Here is a 16,100-nt window from a genome sequence, read left to right as displayed (position 1 = left end):
AGGCTGCTGACAGCTGATAGGAGAACCCCCCTACTTTCCCCTGAAAAGCTACAGTTCCCAAAATGATTCCTGCAGCTCAGCATCCCATCAGACGTACTGTTTGGCTTGGTCTGCGCTGGCTGGCCTGTTGATATGGTAAATATCGCAAACCAAGCTTTGTATGTTAAATGCAAAAATGACTTTTTGGGTGATCGTTCAGTCTTTTAAGTTTATTTTAAATGCGGCCATTAAAAAAAAAAAAGAACCACCCTCCCAAAGTGATTTATAACCAAAGTGAGCCATACAGAGGCAAAATCCCATTATTAAATGAAAACAGATTCAACACGACAATATACTCGGTGTTGCCCAGACATCTGGCAAAATGAAAGCAACTTTGCTTGGTGATGGAACAATGAAAATATTGGTGCCTCTCTGGGGGCAAGATTCCCTTGATCAGGGGCCACCACTTAGAAGGCCTGTTCTCTTGTCACCACCCCCTGGAGCTCCCTTGGCAGTAGCACACAGAGAAGGGTCTGAAATTATGCTCTCAGTGTCTGAGCAGTTCATAGGGGAAAGGCAGTCCTTTAAGTATAGGGATCCTCAGCTGTATAAAGGGTCCCCGGGAAAACCCAATTTTACCACTGAATCAGAGCAAACGTCCATCAGGTTTTCTGCAGATTGATGTTTGCCCTGATTCAGCACTAAAGAGCAGGATTTGCTGGGGAAAGCGGCAGGGCAAACAGAGAACCACTCAGTCCTGTGTCCAGAGAGCACAACCAGAAAACAGCTTGGACCCAGAGGAAGTGGGGACGAGCCCAAACTGGCAGCCAGTGCAATCAGTCCCAAACCAGCATTATCTGTCCATGCCGTCTTGTTCCAGTTAACCTTTCCTCAGAGGGAAGTGTCTCAAGCCTCTCGATTGTGTCGGTTGCCCTTTTCTGCTCCTTTCCCCAATGTCTTTTTTGAGGGGCAAATGACCAGTAACCCGTGCATGGTATTCTAAGGGTGGTTGCACCACCCTAGATGAGCATAAATGCACTATAATACTGGCCGTTTTATTTTCAACCCCTTTCTCAACGATCCCTAACATATCAGCCAACCCCAGCCTTGAGATCAAAGGAGACCCTTCTCATTGTTCCATCTGCCTGTGTGGCTCACTGTGCGGTGACACAAGAGAGGACCTTATCCCCGATTGTGAAACTCCCTCTCCCTGGAGGCGCTGGAGGCCTCTTTGCTGGGCTTCCCACATCCTGTTAAGACATCTGTTCACTCAGTCTTTGGGTAGAGGTGATTAGACTGCTCAAGTTCTATCGATAAATGAGTGACTGCTGCCGTGTTCTGCTTTCTGCATTCTGTTTCGTGTTGTTCTAATACATTTGGATACTGGTTCCTCCCCCCCCCCAAATATCTGTTTTGCAAACAGCCATGGTATCTAGAGGATGCCACACATCAACATTTTCAATGATGCCAAGCTTATATAATCATAGAATTGTAGAGTTGCAAGGGAACCTGAAGGGTCTGAGGTAAAAGGTGAAGGACCCTGGACGGTTAAGGCCAGTCAAGGGCAACTAAGGGGCTGCGGCGCTCATCTTGATTTTCAGGGCAAAGGAGCTGGCGTTTGTCCACAGACAGCTTTCCGGCTCATGTGGCCAGCATGACTGAACCGCTTCTGGTGCAACGGGACACTGTGATGGAAACCAGAGCACACAGAAACGCTGTTTACCTTCCCACTGCAGCGGTACCTATTTATCTACTTGCACTGGCATGCTTTCAAACGGCTAGGTTGGCAGATCTGGGACAGAACAATGGGAGCTCACCCCGTTGTGGGGATTTGAACTGCAGACCTTCTGATTGGCAAGCCCGAGAGGCTCAGTGGTTTAGACCACAGTGTCACCCGTGTCCCATAACCCGCATCTAGTCCAGCCCCGTTCAATGCAGGAATCACAGCTAAAGCATCCATGACAGATGACCATCCAACCTCTGCTAAAAAACCTCCAAGGAAGGAGAGCCTGCAACCTCCCAAGAGAGACCGTTCCACTGTCAAAAAGTTCTTCCTGATATTTAGTCAGAATCTCCTTTCTCCTACCCTCCAGAGCAGGAGAAAACAAGCTTGCTCCATCTCCCATGCAACAGTCCTTAAGATATTTGAAGACGGCTAACATATCTCCTCTCAATCTCCTCTGACTAGGTCTCTCAGTCATCACCAGTTCAGTCCCCATTCTATGTGAAACTGGTAGGACTTTTGTTTGCCCCAGCATTCATCCAGTTTGGAGACATCCTTTTGGAATTCCCCACAATCCCTTTTTTGGCCTTACATAAGAAGAACCAAGGGACGTGGGTGGCGCTGTGGGTTAAACCACAGAGCCTAGGACTTGCCGATCAGAAGGTCGGCGGTTTGACTCCCCGCGACGGGGTGAGCTCCTGTGGCTCGGTCCCAGCTCCTGCCCACCTAGCAGTTCCAAAGCACGTCAAAGTGCAAGTAGATAAATAGGTACCGCTCCGGCGGGAAGGTAAACGGCGTTTCCGTGCACTGCTCTGGTTCGTCAGAAGCGGCTTAGTCCTGCTGGCCACATGACCCCGAAGCTGTACGTCAGCTCCCTCGGCCAATAAAGCAAGATGAGTGCCGCAACCCGAGAGTCAGTCACGACTGGACCTAATGGTTAGGGGTCCCTTTAACCTTTAAGAAGAACCAAAGGCCCATTTATTCCAGCATGCTGCTCTCACAGTGACAAACCAGACACATACAGTGGTACCTCAGATTACATACGCTTCAGGTTACAAACCCCGCTAACCCAGAAATAGTACCTCGGGTTAAGAACTTTGCTTCAGGATGAGAACAGAAATCGTGCTGTTGTGGCAGCAACAGGAGGCCCCATTAGCTAAAGTGGTGCTTCAGGTTAAGAACAGTTTCAGGTTAAGAACGGACCTCCGGAATGGATTAAGTACTTAACCCGAGGTAGGTACCACTGTACATAAAACCCACAGGGAGGACTTGAGAGAAACTACATGCTCCCCAACTTGTGATTTCCAGCAACTGGTCACCCTGAACAATTTGATGTCATCAGCAAACTTGGCCATCTCACTGCCCACCCCTAATTTCCATGTAATTTATGAACAAGAAGCCCTGGGCTTGGGCTTGGTGAAATAAACAGTCTGCTTATATGTGTATATGCAGTTGTTTCAGAGTAGGCAATTAAAACTATTTTCGTGTACATTAATTTAGGGAAATGGAATTACGGGATCCATTATACACTTAGGAAGCAACCCTATACATGTCTACTCAGAAGTAAATCCCATTAGATTTATTGCACTAATTCCCAGGTAAGTGGGTGCACGACTGAAGTCTTATTTACCTCCCTTGCTACTGGTTAAACAGAGCTGTTTCCTTTACACTTTTTGCAAATGTTTGGGGATTTCCACATTGCAAGCAAGCTGTATAGAAATTCGGAGAAGTTGCATTAAAACTAAATTATGTGCCAATTCTTGCGTTGAGAGGGGCATTTGCCTAATAAATCCAAATACTCTCCCATATTTGGGGAAAAAATCTACTCATGCAGTACAGGGAATTGACTGATCCCTCAAATTCAGCGTTTTAAGATTTGACATATTTCCTAGTTTTCATATTATAGTTCATCTTCATGTAACCTCTTGTGTTGGATACAAAAAAGTAAATAGTTACCCTCCAGGATCAAAAATAATCTTGTTCCACATCACACATAAGGCTTAGGGTTGCCACCTTGAACAGCGGCAGAGCACAACGGACATTTTGCTGGGGAAATGTCACCAAGAACCTCCATCTCTGCAAGCGTTTTTAGATCCACAAGGGAGAGTCTAATAATTCCCCAAGCGAGTTTCAGGGCATGCTAGTCATTTTGCTTCCGTTTATTTTCAGCGCATGCAAATGCAATACCGTTCTCCCGCAATTCCTTTTGCGGAAGGCGAGTCCGCAAAACACGCTTTTAAGTGGAGAGCAAAGATGCTGCACGTTGCTGCATTTCGAAACCAAAAGGTGCCTAGAAATCGCGCGCTTTGGGCCGTAAAGTCTCATTGCTAGCCGAGGGCGGGCTGGGGGGGGGGGGAGTCTCAAGAGACGAGGGAAACGCATTCAGAGGCACTTGAAAATTTATAAACCGCAAATTTATGAGCCGCAAATCAAAACTCGGGAAGGACACGGCAGGAATGGTTTTATCAAAAGTCTGCAATCGGCTACTTTTTGTTTAGTTTTCTTTAATGCTGGTGGGGTTTCTGGACCACTGACAGAATTTCCGCTTGTGAAGCTTTTCCTAAGGTGGGGTTGTGAATAGCAGCAGTTGAATTTCTGCCTGTTATTCGGGCGTTAGGAGGCTTCAGAAACCAAGATCATGGTCAGGAGGGGTGGAAGGTGCCACCCCCCCCCCCAGTCTGTGTTGCGATGGGGAGGGGCCCAGAGGCGGCTGATTCTCCGACTTGCCAAAGCGTCGATTTCCAACCCCGTGAGATCCCCACCTGCAAAAACAGAAACTATTGAGATCTGCCCTGCAAGACAATTACGCAGAGCGAGGTAAACGAGCCGCTGAAACCAACGGGCTGCACGGGCTCAAGGCTATAAACTGCTGGAAACCCAACCCTGAACGTGCCATTGAAAAAGACGGTGGGGTTTGCTTCGGAATAAGCAAACCAGAAACTAAGCCAGCCGGCTCCCGATCCGAGGACGGGAACTGCAAAGCCAGCAAGCTCTTTAATCTGGACTTAAGGCTGCGATCCTGCAAACAGGAAAATAGTCAACCCGGTTGGAGCGCAGCGGGACTTGCCGCCCAATAAAGACGCGCGGGGTTGCGCGCTAAAGTCTCGATAATATACGAGCCTTACTTCCGAGGAAATTGGGTTGCTGGTTCTCCGGCTCGTGCAGAGGGCTCGGATCGCGCCCTCTTCTCCCCCCCCTCCCCTCCTTGCGGCTGGGCGGCTGCGCGCTGCGCTCCTCCACCCCCTTGGAGAGCCACGTGTCCCTGCCTGGTCTTTATTGTGCTCGGGCTCCTCGCCCGCCTCCTCGCTCCATGAAGCGCGCCCAGCGCTCCAGCTTTGCAGACACACACACGCACGCGTGCACGAGGAGACAACCGAGCAAAGGCACCGCCGCTTGTGGTTCCTCCTGCAAGCCGGATTAAGGCTGCTGATCTGATGCTCAGCAGCGCCCCACGGGACCCGCTTCTTGGTCGACCGGGGGACAGGTTGGGTGGCAGCGGCGCTTCAAGCCGGGCTGCTGCTGCTGCTGCAAGGCACCCGGCTAAGTCTGCTGCGGAGGCGCAGGCAGGAGCTGCTGCAGGGAATCCGGTTTCCGCCCCGCCACCGGAGGAGGAGCAGCAGCAACACTGCCCAGCCCGGGGTAAGGAGCATCGCGTGCGCATTTTTCCGCGTTTCTCACGTCTCGAGGGAAGGGCGATGCGATGGCAGCCTAATGCAAAGCTTCCAACCTCTTCCCCCAAACGCAGTAAGTCAACAGGTGCGGTTTTGCAATGCGCCCATTGGATAAGGCTTCCCCTGTTGAACTTTTTTTCCTGCTAAAGATTGGGGGCGGGGGGCGGTTCGTGTTGTAACGCAGAGGCGGCAAGGTGTGCGCTGAGGTTTAATTCTATTTCTGTGGCGCCCGCCCTTCAGTCTTTGAAGCCCGTTATCATCTCTGCCGGAGAGGTCCGAGCTGCAGTTTTTTCAATTAGTAACAGATACTTCTTTTATAAACTGCCCGTGAGATTACCTGTTCCAGCTGCCATGCCTGGAAAGCCGGGCATCCGGTTCTAGAATGTTTTAATTTTGTGGTAAGTCTCCACTACGCACTATAACACTTCAAGGGCTTGAGAGTGTAGATTTTCTCTGTTTTTTCTCTCTTCAGCCCCACAATAAGACCTACAAACATTTCATATATCAAACTGTTCTCAATTGCAGAGTTGGAAAGGACAACGAGGGGCATCTAGTCCAACCCCTTGCAATGCAGAAATCTTTTGCCCAACGTGGGGCTCAAACCTACAACCCTGAGATTAGGAGTCTAATGCTCTACAAACTGAGCCATACTGACTTCCATAGTTTGCGTAGCTACTGGTTTCTTTAGACCCTCGCTTTCTTTCTCTTGTAGGCTCAACTGTCATCAACTTTCTGTCAGCTCACAAGTTCCTGTTAAGTGCTTTCTGGGTTGTGGTTTTTAAAAAAATAAGAAATAATTTAAATTAATTCACAGCCCTAGGGGTTTCCCCATGGGTGTGTTAGAAGCAGCTAGTTTTCTTTTAGGTGGTCCTATGCTTCTTCCAAATTGATTGGCACTCAACCACCTGAGTGTGCTATTAGAAGGAATGGTGTTGCTTTAACTGTGGCCTGTCATGTTGCCACATAAAAGTATGGTGTATTTACAGCAATGAAGACAGGAACTTGGTGGAGGTTTTCGTGTACTAACTCTTAACGTGGGCTAGGATGGGCCTTGTTCATCCCCAGAGGGAAATTTCACAAGGTGCCACAAAAGTGGAGGGAACTGATGCTGAGAATATTTATTTTATTATATTATTAAATTTCTATCTTGCCCTTCCTCCCGAAGGAGCCCAGGTCTTAGTATAAAAGCTGATCACTTGAGCCCAGGTGACAATTTCCACACTCTGCCACGTAAGGGATTTGTGGCCTTAGCCAAGTCGTTCAGTATTTTTCCAGACTATTGTTCTTTCACATTTAGCTGCTACCTTGGTGGGCAACCTCTGGCTTGGGGGGCAGGGGGACATATACCCCCCCCCCAGTCTGCTCTTACATGGTGACCCTTGGAATTTGACCCTCAAGTGTCTCTCCATCCTCGTTCTTGTATCCTCACTGAAAGAGTGTCAGGTCTATACTTATATCTAGTATGAGAAATTGGTACAGTGGTACCTCAGGTTGCAGACGCTTCAGGTTACAGACTCCGCTAACCCAGAAATAGTACCTCGGGTTAAGAACTTTGCTTCAGGATGAGAACAGAAATCGCACTACAGTGGCGCAGCGGCAGCTGGAGGCCCCGTTAGCTAAAGTGGTACCTCAGGTTAAGATCAGTTTCAGGTTAAGAGCGGACCTCCAGAACAAATTAAGTTCTTAACCTGAGGTACCACTGCATTGGCCTCTACCATCATGCAGCCCCTGACAAATGGATTAACCCTTAGGCTGCGTTCGAAATTCGCCAGGCACATTTTGCACGTGGCTGTTGGCCACTTGTGACCAAGTGAAGATGCCCAGGTGGCCAGGATGATTCCTGACATCTCCATCATCTGGAGGTGCATTCCTGGGGATCCTCAGATCTCAACTGTTTTCACACACTAATACTACATCCTGTAGAATTCTATCTGTTATATTTTACCTGCACAATCAAGAATGAATTTCAGGAAACAAAAAAGTCGTACTGTATTGAAAAACATGACTTTCAAGCTGTCTGCCCACTCCCCCCCCCCCCCGAAATGGCAACTAGGCAGCATTCAATTTTTGGCAACTGTGTCCCTGTTTGAAGGAGCCATTTGGCACCTAGCTTATACAGTGGTACTTCGGGTTAAGAACTTAATTCGTTCTGGAGGTCTGTTCTTAATATGAAACTGTTCTTAACCTGAAGCACCACTTTAGTTAATGGGGCCTCCTGCTGCTGCCGCACCGCCAGAGCACAATTTCTGTTCTCATCCTGAAGTAAAGTTCTTAACCTGAGGTACTGTTTCTGGGTTAGCGGAGTCTGTAACCTGAAGCATCTGTAACGTGAGGTACCAGTGTATATCTGAGTTTCTAACACTGCCCATAGGAAATATGGCCTTTGAGAGAGAGAGAAATGGCCCACTCCTGATGCAGAGGGCATAGGGCATAGCAAGAGTCCTTGACTCGGTAGATTGTGTGTCTGTGCTTGTTTCTGGGAAGCTTTGTTTCCAGGGAGTGGTGCTGAATTTTTCTTTCTGGTAGTGAGAGATTCCCAGAAGCAGGACCATCAAAATGCCAAACCCATTTTTCAAAATGGTTTTGATTCAAATAGCAGCAAGGACAAGACTTACGTGTGCTTAGAAGTGTATAAACAGTGCATCAGCTAGTGTATGGGTAGGCAAACTAAGGCCCAGGGGCCGGATCCGGCCTAGTCGCCTTCTAAATCCGGCCCGTGGACGGTCCAGGAATCAGCATGTTTTTACATGAGTAGAATGTGTCCTTTTATTTAAAATGCATCTCTGGGTTATTTGTGGGGCATAGGAATTCATTCATATGTTTTTTTCAAAATATAGTCCGGCCCCCCCACAAGGTCTGAGGGACAGTGGACTGGCCCCCTGCTGAAAAAGTTTGCTGACCCCTGGGTTGGACATTGACAGGCCCAATTCTCTGCTCAAACACAAAGCTCACTGGGTGACTTTGGACCGGTCACTATTTCTCAGGCAAACAGAGTTATTATAAGGATAATATATTTGTAAACTAATGTATGCTGCCCAGATTTCCTTGGATGGATGATGGGATACAAGTGAAATATAGAAATATTGCCGTTATGTCTTTAAAATCCAAACTGTTGTCTTAAACTAAATATCAGCTAAAAGCTCCCTGGCTTCCCCCCACGGTGGTTGCAAAGAAAAACTTGATAACTGTAGTTTTCAAATATTTGGGCAAGCAAAAAGCAAAACCCAAACGCAAACGCATGTCAGCAAAGAACGTTATTTTTAAGCTGATCTCATGACTTGTGACATCAGGTTACACAGATCTACCAGGCTCCTGTCAGCCTCCGCTGATAAGAAGGAATTTCTTCGATAGAGAAACTGCAGCTGGAATTTAAAGGGAGGAAAGGAAGCACAATTCTGAGCATATTTGCAGAGAATTAAGGATCAGGCTGTGTGGACAGAGTCTCTCATGTGAAACTTAAAATCAGCTTTATTTTAAACCACTCTACAGTGAGAATGTGTAAGCCTGCTTTGACTACAGTATACAATTGAATTCTGTTCCACATTTAATCCTGAATGAATAGCATTTCACATATGGCGTGATTAGTGTGGAAGAAACGTAGACCGCATATTCTGTCTCCCACCTACCTTGGAGTAAGCCTCACTGAACTCATTGGGACTTGCTTCTGAGTAGGATAGGAGTGCAACTGTTACAGATATTTGTGCCTTGATTGCCTTAAGCGTAGATGGCCTGATCTGCTATTTATTGTTGATTATTTTGATCTGTCACCAGAAGGTGCCAAGCCATGGATGGAGATCTTCTGAGAAACTGGAAAATGGAGGAGTCTTCCATCTTCATGTTCTACCAGCCTCTGGAGAGATACCAAGCAAAAGTGGCACAGCTTCACTTCTCTGCTAGGACTGTGTAAACTTCTGTGCCTTCCTAAGCTATCACCTTCTCCTCGTGTTTCATTGCTGCTGTTATGGTTTCAGTTTTATGCACGCTTACTTGGGAGTAAGTTCCGTTGGACACAGTGGCACGTATTTTGGGGGTAAACTTGCATAAGTTGGAGCTTCATGATAACCAATAATAATACCCTCTTGACCGTACTGTAATCTGCAGTCCCAAGTCGCAGGGCATCTAGAGAGGCGTTTTCGGTGCCTGCTCCGACACTTATCGAACTCCCTACCTTGGGAGACTTGCCTGAGGTTGGACCACGTATAAAGCACTTCTCAAAAATTAGAGCTGGTGAGTGGAGCACCACCATGTGGAAAGAGATCTTCCGTGATTCTGAACACGCATTGCAAATACGAACGGACAAATACAGTTTTAGGCATGTTTGTTTCGGCAAGCCTATGCGGCCTATGTAAAATGTTGATACGTGTTTCAGTCTGATATTTAGGCTATTGTTGGTTTTAATTATTGTTTTAAAATAATTGTTTTTAATGACAATACTATTTTTTAAAACTATTTTTGTAGGGTTATTGCACTAAATAATAATAATTGAATGGATTTTAATAGCAAACTAAACAAAAGAATAACAAATTGTGGACCAAGGAATAGTCTGCAATGTGTTTTTAGCCAGATCTGTATTTTATTATTCTTAGAAGAATGATTATTCTTCAGAGCTGAGCAGGCCCAGAGTACGTTCACCCAGGATTTGGGTTCCTGGATCCTAATAGCAGTCCATTTCACTCTCCGTACATCATTCACCTAGCAATGGTTAGAGTTTCAGTATAAGCTCTGAACCATCACAGCCTCGTTTTCAGAATGAAAATAGGTTATTCATGCAAATTGCATTTTAACTGCTGACTTTAAATGTGTTGTGATGTATTTTAACTATCTTCTTTTTAACTACTTGTGTTTTACAAGTTGAGATGGGCTATAGATATATTAAATAATAGTCACCTGCTGTGTTCAAGGAACGCATAGCTATATTGTGGAAGTTCATAATGTGGTGAATCTGCAGGATAAGGGAAAGAGCTGTTAAGTATCATAGAATCATAGAGTTGGAAGAGACCACAAGGGCCATCGAGTCCAACCCCCTGCCAAGCAGGAAACACCATCAGAGCACTCCTGACATATGGTTGTCAAGCCTCTGCTTAAAGACCTCCAAAGAAGGAGACTCCACCACACTCCTTGGCAGCAAATTCCACTGTCGAACAGCTCTTACTGTCAGGAAGTTCTTCCTAATGTTTAGGTGGAATCTTCTTTCTTGTAGTTTGGATCCATTGCTCCGTGTCCGCTTCTCTGGAGCAGCAGAAAACAACCTTTCTCCCTCCTCTATGTGACATCCTTTTATATATTTGAACATGGCTATCATATCATCCCTTAACCTCCTCTTCTCCAGGCTAAACATGCCCAGCTCCCTTAGCCGTTCCTCATAAGGCATCGTTTCCAGGCCTTTGACCATTTTGGTTGCCCTCCTTTGGACACGTTCCAGTTTGTCAGTGTCCTTCTTGAACTGTGGTGCCCAGAACTGGACACAGTACTCCAGGTGAGGTCTGACCAGAGCAGAATACTGGATAGTAAACAGGGCCGGCCCACCTACGAGGCAGTGTGGGCAATGGATCCGGTCCATCCGCAGCCATGGTGACAACAGTGGCTGTGGCGCGCTGCTTGAAGTCCTGATCTGCCTCTACAGCGGCCTTGTTCCTGATGTAGATCTTCACTCACCCATTCTTCCCCAATTGTGGGAGGAACCGTTTTGTGGCTCGCCTCGGGTACCAAAATATCTTGTTGGGCTGGCCTTGATGGTGAAGATCTCAAGGTATTCATGTTTACATACCAGGAAGTTCTCCAGTTTTGAGTCTTCCTACATCTCCGACTCTTATAGCAGAAGGCACCCCAAGCAACACACTACCAACTATCAGGACGTAAAATAAAATTGCAATCCCACCCCGAGGTGGTTCATCAGCCAGGGACTGGGTAGTCAGTGGGCCACCAGCAATGCTTGCCTTGAGATGATGGGCATCCCCAGTCATCAGTGATATCTGGCAGATTGAAGATACATATTCTGTATTTCAGAGGCTTGGCCATCTGTCTCTCTTGTAGATTTATATAGATTAGAAAAGGGCTCCATATACTTAGGGAACAAAAAATCTGTTAGCAGGTAACAGAAACTTTTAACTAATGGGATATCGTTTTCATGGCAGCTTTTATCCAGAAATTTTAGAATCTGATTGCTGGGTCTTTGCTTGCCACTAATTTTGCAATAAACAAAAAACACTTCAGAATATGCAGCCCAAACAAATTATTGAACTACTATAAATGTGTGGAAGCTGCGGTTGTAAAACATAAATTGTATGTTACAATGCCTACTCAGATATGTAGAAAGTTGGCCTGTGTTTTGATCAGGCTGTTAGCTTATTGTTGATTTTTTATGTTTTTAACTGTTACTGATAAATTATTTATTTTTATACTTGAGCTACTTTGAGGTTTTTTAAAAACAATTGAGTGGGATATGAACTTCTCTGAAATAAATGACATGTTATTTTTGTTTTTGAACTGTAAGAGATTTAAGGCTGCATTCCTATACTCCCTTGCTTAAAAGTGTTATTTGTTGAAATGGGTGGGATTTATTTTGATGAAACATACGTGCTATGGGTGTTGTTGTCAAATGCATGTCCAACCCTGCGGTCACACTCCTATATCTTAGGGTAGTAACTGAAAGAATTGCATCACCAAAGAAATGGAGTATGTGTACTAGTTAAGAGCTAGTAAAATCCTCCTAAGAGTTTTGTGAATGCCTCTCCTACAACACACTCTATGATACCCCAGAGTGAGGAAGGAGAATACGGAATGATTCTGTGACCCGACCTTAATAGCCAGTTGATGGTCTAGTAACCATATACAGTCGTACCTTGGAAGTCAAACGGAATCCGTTCTGGAAGTCTGTTCAACTATCAAAAGCGTTTGGAAACCAAAGCGCTGCTTCTGATTGGCTGCAGGAAGCTCCTGCAGCCAATCGGAAGCCACGGAAGCCCTGTCGGACATTCAGCTTCCAAAAATAGCAAACCAGAACAGTCACATCCGGGTTTGCTGCATTCGGGAGTAGAAACAGAAAACTCTACAGGTTTTATTTTGTGAAAGGCTTTAAGTTGTATCAATAAAAGATGATATTTATAAACGGCCTGAAGTTTTCTAGACACTATTAAGAAAGTAACACAATCCCTTCTCACAGGCCACAATCTAAGCCCCCCATCTGCATTAAACATTTAAAACAGTATCTTAATATTTTGACCAGGGATGGCTTTCCTCCAAAGATTCCTGGGAGCTATAGTTTAAGGGCGCTGAGAGTTGTTAGGAGACCCCTATTCCGCTCTGAACTACAATTCCCAGAGTTCCCTGGGAAGAAGGATTGGCTGTTAAATCAGTCTGGGAACTGTAGTGAAGGGGAATAGGGATCTCCTAGCAGTTTTCAGTATCCTAAATGAATCGTAGCTCCCAGGATTCTTTTGGGGGGAAGCCATTGCTGGTTAAAACATGATACTGCTTTAAATGTATAGTTAGTGCAGATGAGGCCTAACAGACACAATACAAAAGGAAAAACGTGTTTGGGGGGGGGGGGAATAAGCATATGCAGGAACAAGTAAATGATTCATGACCAATTGGGAAGGCTGGTAAAGGGGAAATATCTGGGAAATGAAGTTGTTCCAGTTGGTGGAGTGGGCTTTGCTGTTTCTCCTCATCCTCTTCTGTCCACTTCTGAATTAGTCTCAGGAGCACAGCTGCCAGTCATTGGAGGGGAAAGTACTACACATTAATCATAAACTCAGATGCAGAAAAAAAAGAGTGGAGGAAAACAACGAAGTTCTACCACACTTGGAAGTCAAGGTATCTCCAACAAACAGAATGCGCTCTGCTGATTCTGCTGTTGCTGGTTGATCAGCAGAAAGCCCAGCAGCATCTTGTCTTCCTTACCCCATCAAGTTGCAAAGAAGCTGCTTGGAGCATGGTGTTCTTTACAGCAGAAGGAAGTGGGAAACTTCTTAACACTGGGCTCTGAGCAGAGAACCAGGAATAGGCTTTAAAGTAAACGAGTGGGAACAGACTGTCATTGAGTAAATGGCAACCGGTGCATGTTAGAATTTGCTGTTTGCAGTTTGCATCACCCTGCTAAGGATAAGAAGGGTTATATTGTACATCAGCTGATGCGTGCTGACTTAATATTAGGATTAGTTAGTTTGTTTAATTATAAGAATTGGTTGGCTTCTGTGTATTGATCTCGGTATAATAATGTGTCACACTTTCTGCCTGGTATCTTCTGACCTTAATAAGGTACCTTCTAGCGGTGTCTCTGTCTGTCTGTCTGTCTGTCTGTCTGTCTCTCTCTCTCTCTCTCTCTCTGTGTGTGTGTGTGTGTGTGTGTGTACACTTTACATTACTTAAGTGCCAAAATGGTATTTGGCCCACAAAAGCCTATTTCAGTCTGTTTGTTACTCCTTATAAAGTGCTATGGGACTTCATTGTTTTGCTGCAACTTAACAATACGGCTGGGTGCGCAGGTGGCGCTGTGGGTAAAAGCCTCAGCGCCTAGGGCTTGCCGATCGAAAGGTTGGCGGTTTGAATCCCCGCGGCGGGGTGCGCTCCCGTTGCTCGGTCCCAGCGCCTGCCAACCTAGCAGTTCGAAAGCACCTCCGGGTGCAAGTAGATAAATAGGGACCGCTTACTGGTAGGAAGGTAAGCGGCGTTTCCGTGTGCTGCGCTGGCTCGCCAGATGCGGCTTTGTCACGCTGGCCACGTGACCCGGAAGTGTCTCCGGACAGCACTGGCCCCCGGCCTCTTAAGTGAGATGGGCGCACAACCCTAGAGTCAGTCAAGACTGGCCCGTACGGGCAGGGGTACCTTTACCTTTACCTTTAACAATACGGCTGCCTCACTGGAGAATGTACCTTTGTACAAAAAGGGAATTGCCTGCTAATTTGTGCACAATTGCTAACTTTGAATACCTTTCCGCCCCTTGTGGAATTGGAAATGTTGAGTTTGATAGCACTAGGTTAGCGCCGTGGCTATACAGATTCACCTTCCCCTACCTGGTGGCTTCCAGTTGATGTTGGACTCTCAGCTCCCACCAACCCCAACCAGAACGGCAAATTATCAGGGAAGGTACAAAATCCAAAGAAAGCTTTTTCTCTTTGCTTCTGGGCAAAAGCTCTTAGCGTCTCCCTCTCCAGCTGAAATTTCACACACGCCTCTTACTCCCCCACAGTTAATGTAATTAATGTTCCTTGGCATGAACATTAATGTTCCCCCAGCATGTTCCACCCCAACCTGACAAGAGGAGGGAATTCTTCCACAAAGCCTGAAGCAATCAGTGAGAATTGCTCTACAGGTCAGGGATAAGGATCCTGCTTCTGCAGGAGCTTTTGCAAAGTCTTGTATTCACGCTCTGCCATCAAGGTACCAAGAAGAAGCCCAGTCTGCTCATAGGAACTTCGAGATGATAGGTTGTCTGCTATCCCTTGTGGCTGGGAAAAATGAAGGTGGTGGAGGAACGTGTTGGTTGTTTTTGTTTTTTAAATCCTGGGGATGCATAAAGTCTAATCTGTTGTATATTGATGCATTTAAAATTGCATGTGCTCCGCACTTATTGGAATGTTTAAATAATTCCTTCGCCTGGAAAGGCACAGGAGGTGAACATCTGCATCTGGAAAGTATCAAGCAATTCCCACCTGCCCCCCAAAAGGAAGTGTAGTCCATGGATGCAGCCTGTTGCAGCTTAAGGCAGAAACACCAGTGGGGCTGCCGAGTGCTAATCAGTAAATCTAAATTACTGATTTGCTCTTGAGCTAAGCAATGAGATGGGGACGCGGGTGGCGCTGTAGGTTAAACCACAGAGCCTAGGACTTGCCGATCAGAAGGTCGGTGGTTCAAATCCCCACGACTGGGTGAGTTCCCGTTGCTCAGTCCCTGCTCCTGCCAATCTAGCAGTTCGAAAGCACGTCAAAGTGCAAGTAGATAAATAGGTACCGCACCGGCGGGAAGGTAAACGGTGTTTCCGTGCGCTGCTCTGGTTCGCCAGAAGCGGCTTAGTCACGCTGGCCACATGACCTGGAAGCTATACGCCGGCTCCCTCGGCCAATAAAGCGAGATGAGCGCCGCAACCCCAGAGTCGGCCACGACTGGACCTAATGGTTACCTTTAAGCAATGAGATATGTCTTTTCAAAGGCAGCAAAACTCTGTGTAGCACTTGAGTCCAGTTTCTTGGCAGGCTTCAATGCTGCAGCCAAAGTAGTCTATGGGGTAGGTCTCAAATATGTGATTAAGGCAGCGTATCTCACCTTGCTGCTGCCCCCTCCCACCCCAGCATTAACCATCTCTGAAAGCTAAGTATGCAAAGATCTTGAAATGCTGCTCCAGACGCTCCACAGCTGCACACAAGAATATGTAGTTCAGGGGAAATCATAGGTGCTTTTAACAGAAATCTCTACCCATCCCCGTACTGTCCTTGGGCTCTACCCTTTAGCCTGGAAGATAGAGGTCTACCAGTAGATCACAACCTGAGAGAACTGGGTCAAACTGATAGCTTGGCCATAACAAGGTGTGTAAATTAGGCTGCTAAAACAAAGATAACTTGGTTCTTAGGGAACCAGGAGTGGAGTTTGGGGTTGGAAAGACTAGGAGCTCATTTCTGGTGCCAGAAACAAATTCCTCAGCTGAGCATGTGCTCTTCTCACACAGCCACTCAAGTTCCTTCAGTCCAACTGTGTGTCTGCCTTGGCTGTTATTCTGCCACCAAGCTCTG

The 16,100-nt window shown here is 46.4% G+C and overlaps 2 long non-coding RNA genes across 3 annotated transcripts; one reads left to right on the top strand and one right to left on the bottom strand.

Annotated features, from left to right (window-relative positions):
- Positions 1–3,266: 3,266 nt before the first annotated feature.
- LOC310681679 lies at positions 3,267–4,926 on the bottom strand. Its single transcript, XR_014513502.1, has 2 exons — positions 4,828–4,926; positions 3,267–4,464 (listed from the first exon to the last, which is right to left on the bottom strand). It is a non-coding gene; the product is annotated as an uncharacterized lncRNA (long non-coding RNA).
- A 39-nt stretch (positions 4,927–4,965) lies between these two features.
- LOC310681650 lies at positions 4,966–11,865 on the top strand. Of its 2 annotated transcripts, none has more exons than XR_014513444.1 (3): positions 4,966–5,341; positions 9,145–10,342; positions 10,870–11,865. It is a non-coding gene; the product is annotated as an uncharacterized lncRNA (long non-coding RNA). The 2 variants fall into 2 exon arrangements; XR_014513445.1 differs by having other exon boundaries at positions 5,013–5,341; positions 10,867–11,865.
- Positions 11,866–16,100: the final 4,235 nt, after the last annotated feature.

Source organism: Podarcis tiliguerta (assembly GCF_965153285.1).
Source record: "Podarcis tiliguerta genome assembly, chromosome: 7".
NCBI classification, from domain to species: Eukaryota; Metazoa; Chordata; class Lepidosauria; order Squamata; family Lacertidae; genus Podarcis; species Podarcis tiliguerta.
Note: the sequence above shows the minus strand (reverse complement) of the source record. Positions and strands in the feature narration are given on the sequence as shown.